This window comes from Camelus ferus, chromosome 20, assembly GCF_009834535.1.
Source record: "Camelus ferus isolate YT-003-E chromosome 20, BCGSAC_Cfer_1.0, whole genome shotgun sequence".
NCBI lineage: Eukaryota > Metazoa > Chordata > Mammalia > Artiodactyla > Camelidae > Camelus > Camelus ferus.
This window is the reverse complement of record NC_045715.1, coordinates 10,133,973-10,149,697: the sequence shown is the minus strand read 5'-3', so window position 1 is coordinate 10,149,697 and position 15,725 is coordinate 10,133,973. Positions and strand designations below refer to the sequence as shown.

Genomic DNA, 15,725 nt, shown 5'->3' with positions numbered 1-15,725 from the left:
CTTGTCAGTGAACATCGGGAAACTAGACAAGAAGAGAAGAAGTGTGTGATGCCAATCATATGGCCAGTGCATTTGGCCAGTTGGAGCTGGCCAGCCTCCAGCTATTACAGGCCATGAGAGTGGTATAGAGGGGTGGGCAATTCCAGGGCCGCACCCCCTCCTCAGGGGCTCTGCTGCCTGGTCCTCTGAGGATGATGCTAACCCACACACCAGAGTATTATAGTCTTGGTGACCCGTTTGCTGGGTGTCCACAAAGATGGCTGCAACCCATGACTACATGGCCGTGTGACTCTCAGGGAAGTTTAAGGCTGGATGGTGCTTTCCCCTCGCCCCGCATTGTGACTTAGTCTCCCTTTCTCTAAACACTTATTTTACTGTCCTTTCATAATTCATCCAAGGCTTCTCACAAAAATTGCTTTGGGTTGCAGTAGAGGAGTATTTTGGAATTTTCCTACTCATATGGCATTCTATTTTTTTTTTCTTTTCAGGGTACAGAGTGAAGAAGCAGTAACTGGTCAAGAGGAAATGTCACTGAAATGTGGAGATTCCCCAACAGTTTTTTTTTTCTTTGCTAATACTCTAAGAAGAATTTCCCCGCAGAGCTCCAATAACACAGGCCGTCAGAGAGAGCAGGTGAGTGTCCTTAACCAGTTTCTGTCGCTGGACAGCCTTGTGATCACTGTATTTCTTTCTCCAGACCGCTTGACTCATTTACCAGTCTCATTCCTGTCGACACGTGTGCTGGAAAAAGCAGCGAAGTGTTAGTGCCCATTGGGGTGACGGGCCAGCTCATCCCTGCGGGCAGCAGTTGTTTGCAGTACAGGGGACACCCTCGAGCCAGCACGAACAAGGTCCAAGGAAGCCTCCCAGGAGGGAGCCAGTCAGCAGATGGCAAAAGAGACTCAGGGTCCGACTTTCCACAGGGGTCTTCAAATAGCCAGAGGAGCTGTGCCCAGGACAACACACGTGCACACGCACACACACACGCGCGCGCACGTTACCTCGTGTGACTTTCACCCCTGTCTACCCAGCGATAACTTTTGACTCTAATTTTTTCCCCTTGGCTTTTGCAGGAAGTAGCTTGGTTTTGAGAAAAACCAGGAAAAGCACCATCACGTTGGGCTTCAACTAGCCTCTTGCTTTTTCTTGATTCTCTCTGTTCTTGCCCACAAGCCACACATCTCAGGTCTGAGTCCAGGGTGGTAAATGTATTTTGCAGGAGTTTCTGTGTATCTAGGGTACAGCTCTTCTTTCAGCATTCTTTGCCCTTTCTTTCGTCACTTTTCACTTTCTCTTTGGTCTGCTTTTATGTCTGTAGAGTTGTCTCAGCTGACAAGGTGGACTCTTCAAGTGAGAAGTTGCATTTCTCCCTTCTCCACTTAGACATGTAAAAGCCTGGACTGATGGGGCTATTGAAGAAGTGATAGGCAAAACTCTCCCACATCTTTCTTCCTGGAGGGGTATCTTTAGAGGAGGCAGGTCTGTTGTGTTTTAAAGAGTGATATTTATATGTGTGTAACAAAGAACATATTTTCCACCATATGAACAGGTGAACTTGCTGTGCAGACACTTCCTCAAATCTTTAATCTCTGATTACACGTGAAAATGTCTTTGCTTTCGTGTGTAATCAGTGCGGAGACTGGCAGCACTTGTAGGATGGGATGGCATGAGAAAACGTAGATGTTTTGGGGTGAAAAATAGTTGGTGTGCCAAGAGCCTGGGGGAAAAGAGAAGAGCGAAGGCTCAGAAGTGGTTTTGATCCAGACCTGGAAGGGCTTGAAGCCATGCAAAGCAGTTTGGGCTTTTTCTTGAAGGCTGAAGGGGAGCCCCTGAAAGATTTTAAGCAGGGACCAGATTCACATTTAAGAAAGTTATGGCAGCTGTAAAGGGTGGCTGTGAAGGGCACAGGTGGTGGGCAAGGAGTCTAATCAGGAGGCAATCGAAGGCATCCACAGAAATGATGAGGGTCTGAACCTAGCATATTAGGAGATAAATGTGAAAAATGTTAAGAAAGTGAAATAGGTGGCACTGATTTCTGTCTTGCCTTACTGATAGCCATTTTACCCTTCTCTTTATGGCTAATGAGATATGAGCCAAATGAAGTGCCTTAACTTTCTTCATTCTTTATCTTTTTTTCTGTCTGGAACTTGAGAATAGACAGCTTGTAACCATGATGTGCTCTGTAAGATGGGAGCCTTGTGCAAAGCATGGTAGTGAAGAAAGACAGGAGTCCAGGGTCGTTGTGCAAAGCATGGTAGTGAAGAAAGACAGGAGTCCAGGGTCTTGTTGACACGCTAGAGTCAGTGTACTAGCCTTGGATGATTTGAGTCCCATGCTTTATGAGAAAAATGAATAAATCTTTTCTTGTTTAAACCACTGTGATTTCCATCCATTTCCATCCAGCTGCCAAAAGCTGCTGGCAGACAAAATGTTGACAAACTGGGTTGTAAAGTGTGAGCAGAATGATGGGAGGATGAGCTCTAATTGGTTGCTTGACTGATGGGGTAGATGATGGTGCTGGTTGCAGAGATATGGAATGGAAGGGGACTTTAGGAACGGTATGGATTTCCCTTGTGCATGTGGAGTCTGAGAAAGCTCTGCGATGGCCGGGCTAGGTCCAGGAAATAATGGGATGTAAACCTTGGCTAGAGACATATATCTGGAAACCATCATTTTACAGACAGCAGTTGACGTCATGGGAGTGTTTTTAGTCACCGACGGAGCGCATAAAAGAAAAGGGCCAAGGACAGGGCCCAAGGTGCCCAGCACATGAGAGTAATGTTCCCATCAGTTGGACAGTGAAGAAACATATAGAAAGTTAGGCAGAAGATCTGGAAGGAATGGTACCATGGAAATCAAATACGTTCAGAGGACAGAGTGGTTACTAATGACACAGTTACAAAGAAAACTTAGAAAACAGGAGAGAGGGGTCAGGAAGAAAAATGGCCAGAGGGTTCCCTCCTTTTCCAGAAAGGGTATTTTCTGAGTGATCTTTCCACAGAAGGTGGTCACAGGGACGTTTGTGTCATGACACCACAGCACCTGTGATTCTTTAGGAGCCTTGCAATACCCTGTTTCTTTCTTTTTTTTTTTTTAAACCATCTCCTTCTCCACCAATGGCCAGAAACATCAAATGATTGATCTATCTATCTATAATTTCTTTTGTTTTGGGGAGGAGATTTAAATGATGTATTTTATTTAAGAACAAAGTGAATCCAAATGCATTAAATATTCATTTTAAGATATTTCTTCATAAAGAGTTTCGAGGGCTCCCCTGTTGCACACGGAGGTGAAATACAGTCGAGATTAGATTATGTGCTCTGTTAATTAAATATATCACTAAGGAGTCTCTACGAAGGGCTCTCCTATGAGAGGAAAAAAAGATTTTTAGAGAAGGTTAAAAAAGGAAGAAAGACAAGGCAGAGGGCAGGAGTGCTTTGGTTTGGCGTGTGTTTGTGGCAGTGTCATCAGCAGGACATACCCCCTACCACTGGTGGCATCCAGACGTTTTCATGGCCTCTGTGGTCTCTGCTGTGGGCTGAGCTGAGCTGTCACTGGCTAGAGCTGCCTTTTGTTTCTGAAGTCAATTAGTGCGGGGTATAGGGTTGTTTTCCTGAACTTTTAATTTATTTTCTTAAACTAAGAAGTAAAGAATATGTCTTCTGGGGAATGTCCTCAGATTGCATCAGCCAGGGGCTCTGAGGACCAGCTCGCTCCCTGGTCCAGGCCTCTCAAGGTTGCTCAGAGAACAAGTTCTGGCTCTAGGCAGCTTCTTGCTCACAATGATCAAAATAATTGTTTTCACCCTTAAAGGGCAGTTGTGAGGTGAACTCATTGCTTTGAGCTTTCTAACAGTGCCCTCCCTAAGGAGCAAGTAACAGTGCTCATCTGGAATATTTTAATTGGAAAGAGAAGATCTTTCTTGATCGTCCCAAGAAGGACCCCAGGCACCACTTTCATAAGGAGTGACCTGTCACTTAAGAGTTGTGGCTCTTCCTTGGCCCATTAGTCAGCTCTGGGAGAATCAGCAGCAACGGGGTGTTAAAAGATCACTCTGAACGTTTGCTGGGAACTTCTTGGGTGTAAAGTTTCTCTTCAGGATGCCACACAGTGACACAATAAAGATATGATGCTGGCTCTCAAATTGCCAAACAATCAGGGAAGACACTGTAGTTTGAGCTGTGGCTTTTAGGCTGGACAGCTATAGGTGTAGGCTTGTATAAACACATGATCCATCACACGTATGGAGATGCCCTCAAACTTTGCTTGTCTGGTGGTCCCTTCTTCAGCCAGCTCAGCTGGCCTGGAAAAAAGCTGAGGTCTCTGAGCAGACACATAGATGCTTAAAAAAAAAGTTATAATTCTATAGTTCATACATTTTACTTGCATTATTCCAAACTCGTTTCCCTTTATTTTGGGTATATTCTAGATAGCTTTTCCACAACACACAGGATTAGAGTTGTTGAGATGGGCTGTGCCAAACAATGGCTGTATGCCACCTGCAAGGAGAAGGGATTTTCTAGAACCTGACATTAAAGCAGTAGTTTTCAGACTTGTCCGACACACGTCAGCATCACCCCAGCATCTTTAATAATTTCTAAACCCATGCCACACCCAAGGTGGATAAATCACAGTCTTCAGAGGTGGGTACACAGGAGTTGATTCCAATGTGCAGACAAAGTTGGGAGGCACTGCACTGGAGGTTAAGGCAGAACAACAGATGTTTAATTGAGTGGGTTTCTGGGGCTATTTAGTATCAGGGTAGTATTCTTCACATTTGTATAAGTAGCCTATGTCTTTCGTGGGGTGCATGAAGGTGAGACAGTGTCCTGAACAGGTAGCAGGGGTATGCTTTTCTTTCCTGGTCATCGGTAGCCCTGAGAGGCATCATTGTATTACAGATACAACCCACATGAAAGGTCCCTTCTCTGTCTTGCAGGGTTTGTCCCCAAGGATGGTCTAGAAATGGAAAAGATGGGAAATTGTGACCCTTCGAGTTGGGGCATTTTATAGTCTCCACTTGGATGATACCCTTCAGAGATGTTCCTCCTCAGCTGGTACAGTGTACTTTCCAAGAGGCTATCTCCACTTTCTGCTAGTGACTGCGTAGGACAGTGGACACCCCCACTAGTTGGAGGGCATCCCACATGGATGCCCCCCCCCCGATCTCTTTGGGGCATCCTTTTTCTCTCCTGGTGGTAGGGGTCTGTTGGGGGGATGGAGAAGGCAGATGGGAGGGGAGGGGTCTCAGTTTATTCTGCCACAAGAGATTGTCCAACAAAGGATGCTTACTAGAAAACTGTCTATCCTGTAATGTGAACTTGTAAGACAGCAAGCGATGAACTTTTATATTCCATATATTATATTTTTATTAAGGCAAAACTCCCTACAAATGGATTGGGTAAAAGCCTAGAAAGAGATACACAAAGATATTAGCAGCAGTTGCTTTTTAGGTGGTTTGACCATGGGTGATTAAAAAAATCTTTTTCAACGTTCACAAGGAGCATATTGTTTTACTAATTAAAAAAGAAAAGCTATTCTTTTAAAACAGGATGTCCAATATGATACACCCGAATCAACAGAAATATTTTATATTTTGTTCATTCTTTTCTGCTAAAAAAAAAAAAGGCAGAGAAGAGGATAATACAGCTTAGCAAGATCTATCAAACAAGGCAGTGGAAGTAGTTAAGATGTGTATTTTCCACCCTCAAAAGGAGGCCCAGTCTTGCTCCTTGGTCTGTGCAAAGAATGCTTTCTCTTTGTTTACCTTCCTTTGTTTAAAACCTCTGTCACAGAGCACAGTGCCTGGCAGGTGCCAAGTAAGAGCTCAGTAAATACCAGTCCAGTTGAATGAATAGAATAAAGTCTTGATGCTTAGAGGTAGAGCTTTTGTTATCTAGGAAGAATCTTTCCCTAAACAATTTTGGCAAATGGAATGATTTCTGTAACAACAACAACAAAAAGAAGAGACCAAGTCTATAGCCAAAAGACATATGTTGAGTTCCTCCTCAGAAAATGAAGGGAAACTTCATGGGCTGGGTAGGACTTAAGCATGGCTTTGAAGAAATCAGTAGAAATTTTATAGAAAGAACAGGGATGTTGCAGGCATGTGGACCAGCTTGTGCCAAGATCTGATGGCTAGAGATAGGTGAACATAGAAGGTGGCCAAGTTGTTGACTGGAGCAGATGGTGTGCGCAGGAAGGGTCCTGGCAGGGATCACTGTCAGATAGAATGGGCTTAGCTGTGAGAAACCATAAACTAGGATTTTAGATTTCCTTCTGACGTTTGTAACGCAGAGCTTTTGCAAGGTTTTACAGGAAGGTGTTCCTGCAGACATACCGTGCTCACTGGTCCTTCATCCTGTTGCAGAGGAGGAGATGCTCCCCCATAGAGGGGTGCAGGAGAAAGCCATCATCCTCTTCCTTCTCTCTCTCACCCAGTCTCCCTTAGAAGAGTGAATGGTATAGGATGCGCGTGGATGAGAATGCTGCCCCCTTTAAAGATGCAATGTGGCCTTGAGCATCTTGGAGGAGGAAGAATTTGATCCCTTCCACGATTCATTGAAGGGCTCTCTCTCTCCTCCTTATCCCTACCTCCCTCACTCCCCATTGAAATGTCCTCTGTTGACCTCTTCTGTGTTCCAGGTACCCACTGCCTGTTTGGCTCTCCTGCACCGTCTCATTTCTCTCGTACGCCTCATTGCTTTCTCAGCTGAGTGCTCTTACAGTATTCCCATAGCTTCCCCTACAGCCCATACACTGATAGCTGCCAAGTCTATCTGGCTTGGCAGCCCAGTCTTCTCTCCTGAGCTTGGACTTCGATTTCCAGGCACTTGCTGGACACATCCTACTAGGTATCTTTCAGGCAACTCTGGCACAGCATATCCAAAACTAAACTCATTTTCTTCCCCCGCAAAACCTGTTCCTCTTTAGTTTCCAGTCTAAGTTATGTCCTCACCATTCACACAGAACACCTATTTGCCCTAGACTCCCTCCAGCTCACCCCATGTCTAGTCAACCACTGTGTCTTGATCATTACACCTGTGAAATGTCTGCTGAATCTCTTTACTTTTCTTCATGACCCTTGTACTAATTTTGTTTCTTAACCACTCTGTACTGGACCAGTTCGTTAACTCTTAACTGGCCCTCTTGCCTTTGATTTCTCTCTCTCTTTCCCCAGTGTATCCTCCTCATTTGCTGCCAGAGTGATCTTTCTGAAACAAATTGGATCCTGTGTGTTTTGCTCAAAAAGCATTAAAGTCTTGCCCTTGCCTAAGAATCGAGCGTGAGCTCCTGAGTGTGGCTGGCGAAGACTTCTCAGACTGGCCCAGCGTACCTTCCCAGCTTCATCTTACAGCACCTCTGACCCTACCTACCCCCTTCGCCCAGATCGTTGTCCACACAGAAATGTTTTCCAGGCCCGAAGCACAACCTGATTCCGTTCTTTACTTCTGCAACTGCTGTTTTTTTTGTTTTTTTTTTTTCCTGATACAGCCTTCCCTTGTGCCTACCCACAAACACCGTATGCAAAATAACATTGTGTACAAGGCTCCTCACTGCCCTACTCATCCTTCCTAGCACAGCTCAAGGCACCTTCTCTGTAAAGCCTTGTCTGGCCCTTTTTCCATGCTTCATTTAAAGTTTGTATAAGGATGAATTATTTGTGTGGTTCTCTCTCTTGCACGGTATCAACTCTATAGAAGGTGGGATCTGAGCTGTATTCACCTTCATGGTCTCAGATCTAAGCACAGAGTCTGTTACAAGGTAAATCCTCAATTAATATTTGTTGAATGATGCAATGAATGCATTATTCATTTTTCTCACATTAAAAAAAAATCCCCCCCGGAAGATCCCATTTCCTTTATAATTTAATCCCTAAAGATTAAACAGTTGGTAGAACATTCTTATCCCCTTCTCCTTACATTGCAGGGGTGTGAGAAATTCCTTGTCTCGGAAGGGGAGAGGTACCGGGGAGGGGCACTTCTGTGGCTGCATGTAACATGAGCGGCTGCTCTGGTTGAGTGGCCCACGTGGCTCAGCCTCCTGCAGGCTGTCCTCAGGAAGCCCACTCTCCTCCAGGGCCCCATAATAAGAGCCATGCTTGCAGGAGAGCCTGCCCTTGTCGAGGCCTGCCTGTGACTGGGTGGGCAGGTTTCATTATGGGTTGGGTTCTGTTTTTTTTTTTTTTTTGGTGGGGGTTTGGAAGGAGGTCCAGGGCAGATATTAGAACACCCATCTGTTTCCGGGTCTAAGCTTTAAACTCCAATCGGCTTTATCAGACATAAAGCAGATATTTTCATCTCCATCTGTCTGACTCCTGTGACTCCCTCTTGATTGGTCCCAACTTGAAGCTGAGTGGGATGGAGGTTGGGGAGAGAATTGGGACAGGAATATTATTTATTTGCTCTTCCAAAACCCCAGTAATTATCCTACTGTTCTATGTTGATGATGCCAGGAGTTGCTCACATCCTAGGTATCTGGTAGAATCTTAAGCCGCACACAATTTTGGAGAGACATCCTGCTTTATAGGGCAAAGGGAGGACCAGGAGAGAGCCTTATATGTGGTAAATGCCTTACACTGTTTAAATGAATGAATGAAGGGGTTTGTGGGCAGCAAGTTATAGTTTAAACTCAAGTAACCTGAGGCAAGAGAGGAAATGGATTTTCCATTTTCATCTATCAGATGGGCAAAGACCAGAAAGTTTAATAATCCACTGTGTTGGAGAGGGAAAATAAACTATCTCACACAATGCTGGTAGGCATGTGCTTTGTTGAAAATAATCTATGTAGGGCAATTTGGGAGTATCTATTGAAAATGCATATATATGCACATAGCTTGTGACTCTGTGATTCTGTTTCTGGGAATTTATACTACGGCAATACTAACATGCAAAATGACATTATGTCAAAGGTATTCATTGTCACATCATGTACAATAGCACACATTTAGAAATATTCTAATGTCCACCAGAGAATTGTTAACTAAGTGATAGTACATCGTAATGGATTACTTTTAACTTTAAAGAACAATGAGGACACTCCTTCTAGACCAGAATGGAATTATTTCCAAGGTGTATTGATAAATGGAAACAATCAAAGTGCCCAACATTGAGAATGTTCTGGTATCATTTAAAAGAAAGAGAGAAATGTATTTGCTTGAAATTCTTTTATCTGAAAGTAGACAATAGAAGCTGACAACGTTGTTTGCCTCTGGGAAGGGGTACCAGATGGCTGGGGGAACGAGGTTAGAAGGGAGACTTTGTGTTCTCTCATTTGTACCTTTTGAATTTTAAACAATCTGAATAGTTAAATCAGAAGGTGTGTACACACACATAGACACACACACAGGAACACACATAACACACTGACTTTTATTTTTAATTGAAAGGAAACATTATGTATTAGGAAGCAACCTAGAGTTAGTTTCCTTTGACAACAATCTCAGGAGGACAGTTGAGGAAGTGTGAATTAATGCAGGCTAAAAGGAATAATTGATTCGTATAGCACAGGGGCGTGTGTGCAGGCGCTGAGGTCAGACTACATAGATTCAGACTCAAGCTCTGGTGCTTTCTGTCTGACTGTGGCTGAGTTAACTCTTTAAACTTTGGCTTTCTCTTCAAACAAGGCATAATCATAGCATCCGACTCACAGGACTCCCGTAAGGATAAAATGAAAGAATGTGTGTGTAACCTGCGTGAAGGTGGCTTCTCATGGGGTCCTGTCTTTGCATGGAATCACATTTAAAAAAAAAAGTTAACAGAGAAGCTTCATCAAAAGCAATTCAAGTGTTTATTGTAATTTCTTGAAAAAATCCAGGAGGGTAGTATATGCCTAAGAAATGGCTAAACTTAAAAAAAAAATTCTCTGCCTTCAACTTGTCCACCTCTCACTTTCAACAGAGAGTAGCTGTTTTTGAAAATCTCTCTTTATTCCACTCTCAGCTGCCAACCAAAATTCTTCCTGCTCACCCTGCCATGCTTTCTTTTTTAGGGGGGTGATGGGAGGTAATTAGGTTTATTTATTTGTTTTATTTAATGGCGGTACTGGGGATTGAACCCGGGACCTCCTGCATGATAAGCATGGGCTCTACCACTGAGCTGTACCCTCCCCCACCCCCATGGTTTCTGAGAGCTGGTGTTTTTTTTTTTTTCCCCCCAGGGTTTCTCTTTATTTCAAATATAAATCTCCTTGCCTCTCAGGCTTACAGTATTTTTCCCCCAATCTGTGGATTAAAGCCCACAAGCTGAGGATGTGGGGAAATGCCAAGTGAACCAAATCAGAATTTTACTAGTGGAAGTAGGGGCGGGCAGATGTAGGAAGAGGTGGAAAAAAAGACTTTAAAAATATTCTTATAATAATAATTTTTTAGCCTCTTTTACACGTGTAAGAAATTTATAACATTACCTGGCATATTATAGGCACTCAATAAATTTTAGCTATGAATATTATTCACAATAACCACTTGCCTACAACCTGACAGTTTCCCACAGGGAACACTCACTGAGAGTCATTATGTGTCGATACTGTTCTAGCATTTTGCTTGCCTTAGCTCCTGTAAGCTTCACAGCACCCCCAGATGAGGAAGCCGATAGAGATTTAGTAACTGGGTTGGGGTGACAAGGGTAGGAAGGGGTGCATCAGGAAGCCAAGCAGTCTGACTTGAGTTCGCACGTTAACCACCAAATTGTGTTGCCTCTAAGTCAGGTTTTCTCTCTCAGTGTCATTATTAGGGACCCCGCCAGTCCGATCCTTCTGCACTGGAAGTTTTCCGAGGCTTTTCTTCTGCCAGTTTCCATAGCCCTTAGTGGTCCCAGATGAGACGTGAGCAGACAGTCGGGGTGGTGGTCACCTCATGTTCCTGGGAAGACAGTTGCTGTAACTGTCATTGCCTCCGCCCTTTGGATGCTGAAGGTTTCTGGCTGTGGACTTGAGAAAGCCCTGCCAGTGAATTCTTCATAAACAAATTTGATGATTTTTTGCATTACCTCCCTAGTTGTTCATCTACTAAGGAAAGTAATGCCAGTGCTCACCAGATCAATAAATGCCCTGAGCACGTCAGCTCCTTCTAGGGAATGTGCTAGAACGTTTGTTTCACAGTTACTAGTGCAACAGGAACTGTATTCCCGACATATCAGTGTATTTTCATTCCTTGCTATTGGGACGTCCTGGCGCTGAATCTATCAATTTGGGGGAAGGGTTTGGGGAGACCACCCAGAATAAAGAGTCTTGGCTCAGCCTTGGGTTTCATGTTAAAATTGTTATGTGAAAAGTAAGAGAGTCTTAAATCCATGTTTTGCTGAGAGAGAGAAGTGTTTTCCAAATTCCAAAAAGCTTCCATCTGTATGACAAGTGTAAACCTTGGAGGCCTGAGATAGAGTGTTATTATTTTGAACCGTGATGTTGAGAAGAGAGATTTTGACATAAGGAAGGTTCCCGTTCTGCTGGAAATGGAAAATCCTTCCCGTCCAGGGAGGTGGAGGTGAGGAGAGCGAGTGCGAGAAAGGGAATAGTAGGTGTGTTCTGGATTCTTCCTTGGAGTTCGAGCCCCTTGGTGAAGGGGGGCTGTGTGAGGTAGTTAACAGCGCAGGTAAGCTGAGGGGGAGTCGGCACAGGGGGCCGGGGCTCCCACTCCACGTTCAGAGCTCAAAGGCCCCTCTAGTGGTGCTGCCAGCTGAGGTGGGGCAGCCCCAGAGAGAAGGGAAGGACGTGTGGGGTGTTAGTCCAGGGAGCCTCAGGCCCTGGGGCCCTGCTGCTGTCATAGGGTGACTCAGTGGGAGACGAGGACAAAGGCTGAGGGGCTGACTCGGTGAGCCTGCTGAGGGCTGGCGCAGAAGGGGGCTGGAAACATGATTGATAGAGCTGAGGATCCAAAGGGAGCTGTCGCCAGACCACAGCGCATTGTGGGACCAGGGGGAGCTGAGGTGGGAGCAAAGCGGGGGAGGTCGCTGGGAGCAATGACAGCGTGGCAGCCCCTCAGGAGAACAGGCTTTGAGTCACACTGGTCTGGGGCACTTCAGCGACAATGGCTGTGGTGACGGAGGTCCAACCAGTGGAGAGCACACCCATCCTTTCACTGTTGCGAGGACACCATGCTTCCCCCCACACCTGGGAAAAGGGGTGGGCGAGTCCTTGAGGACGGGGAGACACTCTGTGAAACTGACAGTTACTGGACGAGGCTGGTTTACTCCATCAAGACTGTTCTGAGCCACAAGAAACTGAGTTTTCCCCCTGCCTCTCCCGGCTCCCACCATACCAGTTATAGTAGGAATTTCTGAGCAAGATATAAAAAAATGTAAAGTGTGTGTGTGTACCCACATATGTAAAAGCTGACCGTGGTGACATTAGGGGAAAAACAAGTGTTATGGGCTACATTGTGCCCACACCCAAATTTATATGTTGAAATCCTACCCCCTCACCCTGGTTCTTCAAATAGTGACCTTATTTGGAAGTAGGGTTTTAAAGAGGTAATTAAGGTACAGTGAAGTCATGTGGGTGGCCCCTTACCCAGTACAACTGGAGTCCTTTTAAGAAGAGATTGGGACACAGATAACATACCCCATGGATGACAGAGGGAGAAGATGGCCATCTTCAAGACGAGAGAGATCTCAGAAGGAGCCAACCATGCTGGCATCATCGTAGACTTCCAGCCTCCAGAACTGGAAATGAACGTGAGACAATAATTTCCGCTGCGTAAACCACCCAGTCAGTGGCAGCCGTAGCAAACTAACATGGTAAACAAGCCTTGTCTGGATTATTAAACATTAGGATGAAGCCAACAGTTGCAGAGGGCCACAGGTAAGTTATTGGTGTGCTGTGGGGCAGACACAAAGGAAGCAACACAGTAGGACAGAGAGGCTTGGCGTGCTGAATAATGGTCCACGTAGGGCTATGGGGCAGCTCAAATACAGGCGACTTGATTAACTTAGTGAACCTGGAATTTCTTCTCCATGATTTCCCCAAACCAGTACAGTGCCAGGAGGCAATATAAATCAGTCCTCCCTTCACAACTTTTTCTCCTATCTTTGGAGAGTAGTAATTCATGCTAGGCAAAAACAGTGATGTTGATTTTGTAAGTGGCACTGTCTGTGTCCCTATCAAGGGAGGTTGTGATGAGTGGTGCGGGTGTTTGGTTGGGAAGGGTAGATCGGATGATGGTGGAGGAAAGCCAGTGACAGCACCCACTCCCCCCACCCCCCCGCCCACACCCCAGTGAACAAGGGAATGTTGAAAGATTTTTGTGGCTAGGACTGTTTCCTCCAGCTCCCAGTAAGCCGTTTGCTCCAAAATATCTTTATAAACAGTCTTGTTTTTCTCTCTTCCTAAGATGCCAGTTGCTCTGGTCTTTGCACTGTGGCAGGCACCACCAGACTGAAAACACAGTGTGATTTATGATTCCATAAATCACAGAGCCAAACCTTATGATTATTTCTCGTACTTATAGCTAGGAAGTCAAAAGGGTCGGTAATCATTTTTAACGTAGGATTGTCAAAAACATATGATTTTGCACAAACTGAGACCAATGTCAATGCGTTAGTAAAACTGCACGCAGTGTCCACGTGTCACCCAGCAGGATCCTACCTGTGCTCCGTGTCTCTGGGCCTGCAGAGGTAGTGATGAAGCTCAGAGAATGTTCCTGTCACCTTAGCATTTTTCACCACTGTTCGCCTTCAAGTTGGGAACCATCTGGATAAAGCCAGTACCGCAGGTGTGCAGGGAATGTGGCATTGGATCAGTTACCTGTCAGGAGGTCATTCTTACTTTGTTTCAGAAAAGCCACATCTCAAGACACCATTAATTAAAACTTCTTCTGTTTTGTGATAATCCCTCTCTTCTTTTTTCTTTCCAGTCCCTGTCACACCAGCAGTTAGTTAAACTATGCCACAGCGGTGATGCTGCCGCTAATGAACTTCTCCTCACACTGATGGAGACCTTAGGCCAGTGGGGCAGATTCAAAATAAAAGACGCCCCAAACACAAGCCTTCCATCTGTCCCTGATGCTCTGGGATATCCTTCAGTCGCATTTTCTTTTCACTCTTCATTGATGGATAGGCTGACAGGCTTGTAAAAATGACATCTTTGAATAGATACAGCATGTGATTTTTTTTTTTTTTTTATAATGGAATCTCAGTTTGGTTCCTGGGGGCCATGCTCTACTCTGCTCCCATTTCTAACCTATGTGTCTCTTTGGTTGGGCTTTGTCAGCTGACTGAGTGGCCGGTATGAGCCTAAAGACATTGCATTAGGTACTTGTGAGGAAGGGACCAGGATCACACCCACAGTGTACTTTTTCCCCTAAAGGGATCAGGTCAAATGGACAAGTCTTTATTAAGCAATGCTGAGCCACACTGGCGCTAGGCTAGATCGTCAGGAGGATACAAAGAAAGGCGCGTTGAGGGGCCAAGGGGGTCTCTGCCTGCCTCAGGAAGTTCATCCTGATCCTGGGAATTAGTACTAGAAACAGGGTGTTAAGTAATTTTGCATTGGTTGTCTGACATAGATTATGTGAACAAAGAAGATTCAGAGAAAGGCAGAAGGTCTTGGAGCCCACATCAGCCATGAAGGCTTATAGATATCAACAATGAACTTGGAGGGGAGGGTATAGCTCAAGTGGTAGAGTGCATGCTTGAGGTCCTGGGTTCAATCCCCAGAACCTCTTCTAAAACAACAACAGTAAAAACCAAACTAATAACGTCCCCCCCAAAAAAAACTAAGAAGGAAAAAAGAAAAGAAATGTGGGGGAAAAAAACCAACAATGAACTTGGTAACCAAGTCACAACATCATACACTTGAATTCATTCATAGAAATAAATATTCTGACCTATTTTTTTCACCCTAGGTTTGAACTATTTGGTATGGTTCATATTTCCTTAGGGAATAAGCAAGTGAATTAGGCACATGTTTTGGCTAAACGGCAGCAAGATATTATTTAATCTCCTACGTAGAGGGACACAATTGAATTCCCAGTTCTGAGGGAAGCATCACCATGTTTTGAGTCTAATGAGCATATTTTCCCTCCAAATGCTAAAGCTTCCAGTGAGCATTTATTGGTTACTTCAAATTTAGCTCTCTTGTGGGGAAAAGAGGAGCAACTAATATTATTTCCATTTTACAGATTGGGGCTGAAGGAAGTTGCTGAACTAGGGAAAAGAAAAATTTGTCTTCTGAAGGCAAGGAAATATAGGATAGAATGAGTAATACAGAAGCATAGAACTTATTTTTCCCTTGCAATTAATGTGTTCCTTATAGAAAAACTGGAAATTTCAAACATGTTTAAAGAAGAAAATAAGAACCACTTATAATATCAGGTTGGATCCCTGTTTTTTTTCTAATAAGGATTTTCTTCATTTATACATACAAATATGAAATATCATAAATCTCTGAAATTAGACTGTGTTAAATACATAATTTTGTATTCCATTTTTCCCGCCATTACTTCCTAAGAATAGTGGTAGAAACTTTTAGTGCTGCCCCATACCTGGCTCACGTCTCCTCCTGGGCGCATAGTAGGACTACATTTTTCACCTATCTTGCAGGTAGGTGGAGCTACAACGAGCTCTGACCAATGGGCTGTCAGCAAAAGTGAGTTGTGTTCCTTCCGGACTGAGTGTGTATTTCCTGTTTGGGACCATGCCGTGTTCTCCTCCCGTGCTGAGAGGGTGGTCGTACGTTCCTCTGAGAACCACTTTCTGATTATAGAGAGAGCATCCCCATCCCTGCCTGCCTGA

The 15,725-nt window shown here is 44.5% G+C and overlaps 1 long non-coding RNA gene across 4 annotated transcripts in view; it reads left to right on the top strand.

The window, feature by feature from the left end:
• The window catches only part of LOC116658208, a 271,406-nt gene that overhangs the window by 58,868 nt on the left and 196,813 nt on the right, over window positions 1-15,725 (top strand). For all 4 annotated transcript variants that reach the window (XR_004313436.1, XR_004313435.1, XR_004313433.1 and 1 more), the window contains exon 2: window positions 489-633. This is a non-coding gene — a long non-coding RNA (uncharacterized LOC116658208). The remainder of the gene's footprint in view (window positions 1-488; window positions 634-15,725) is intronic.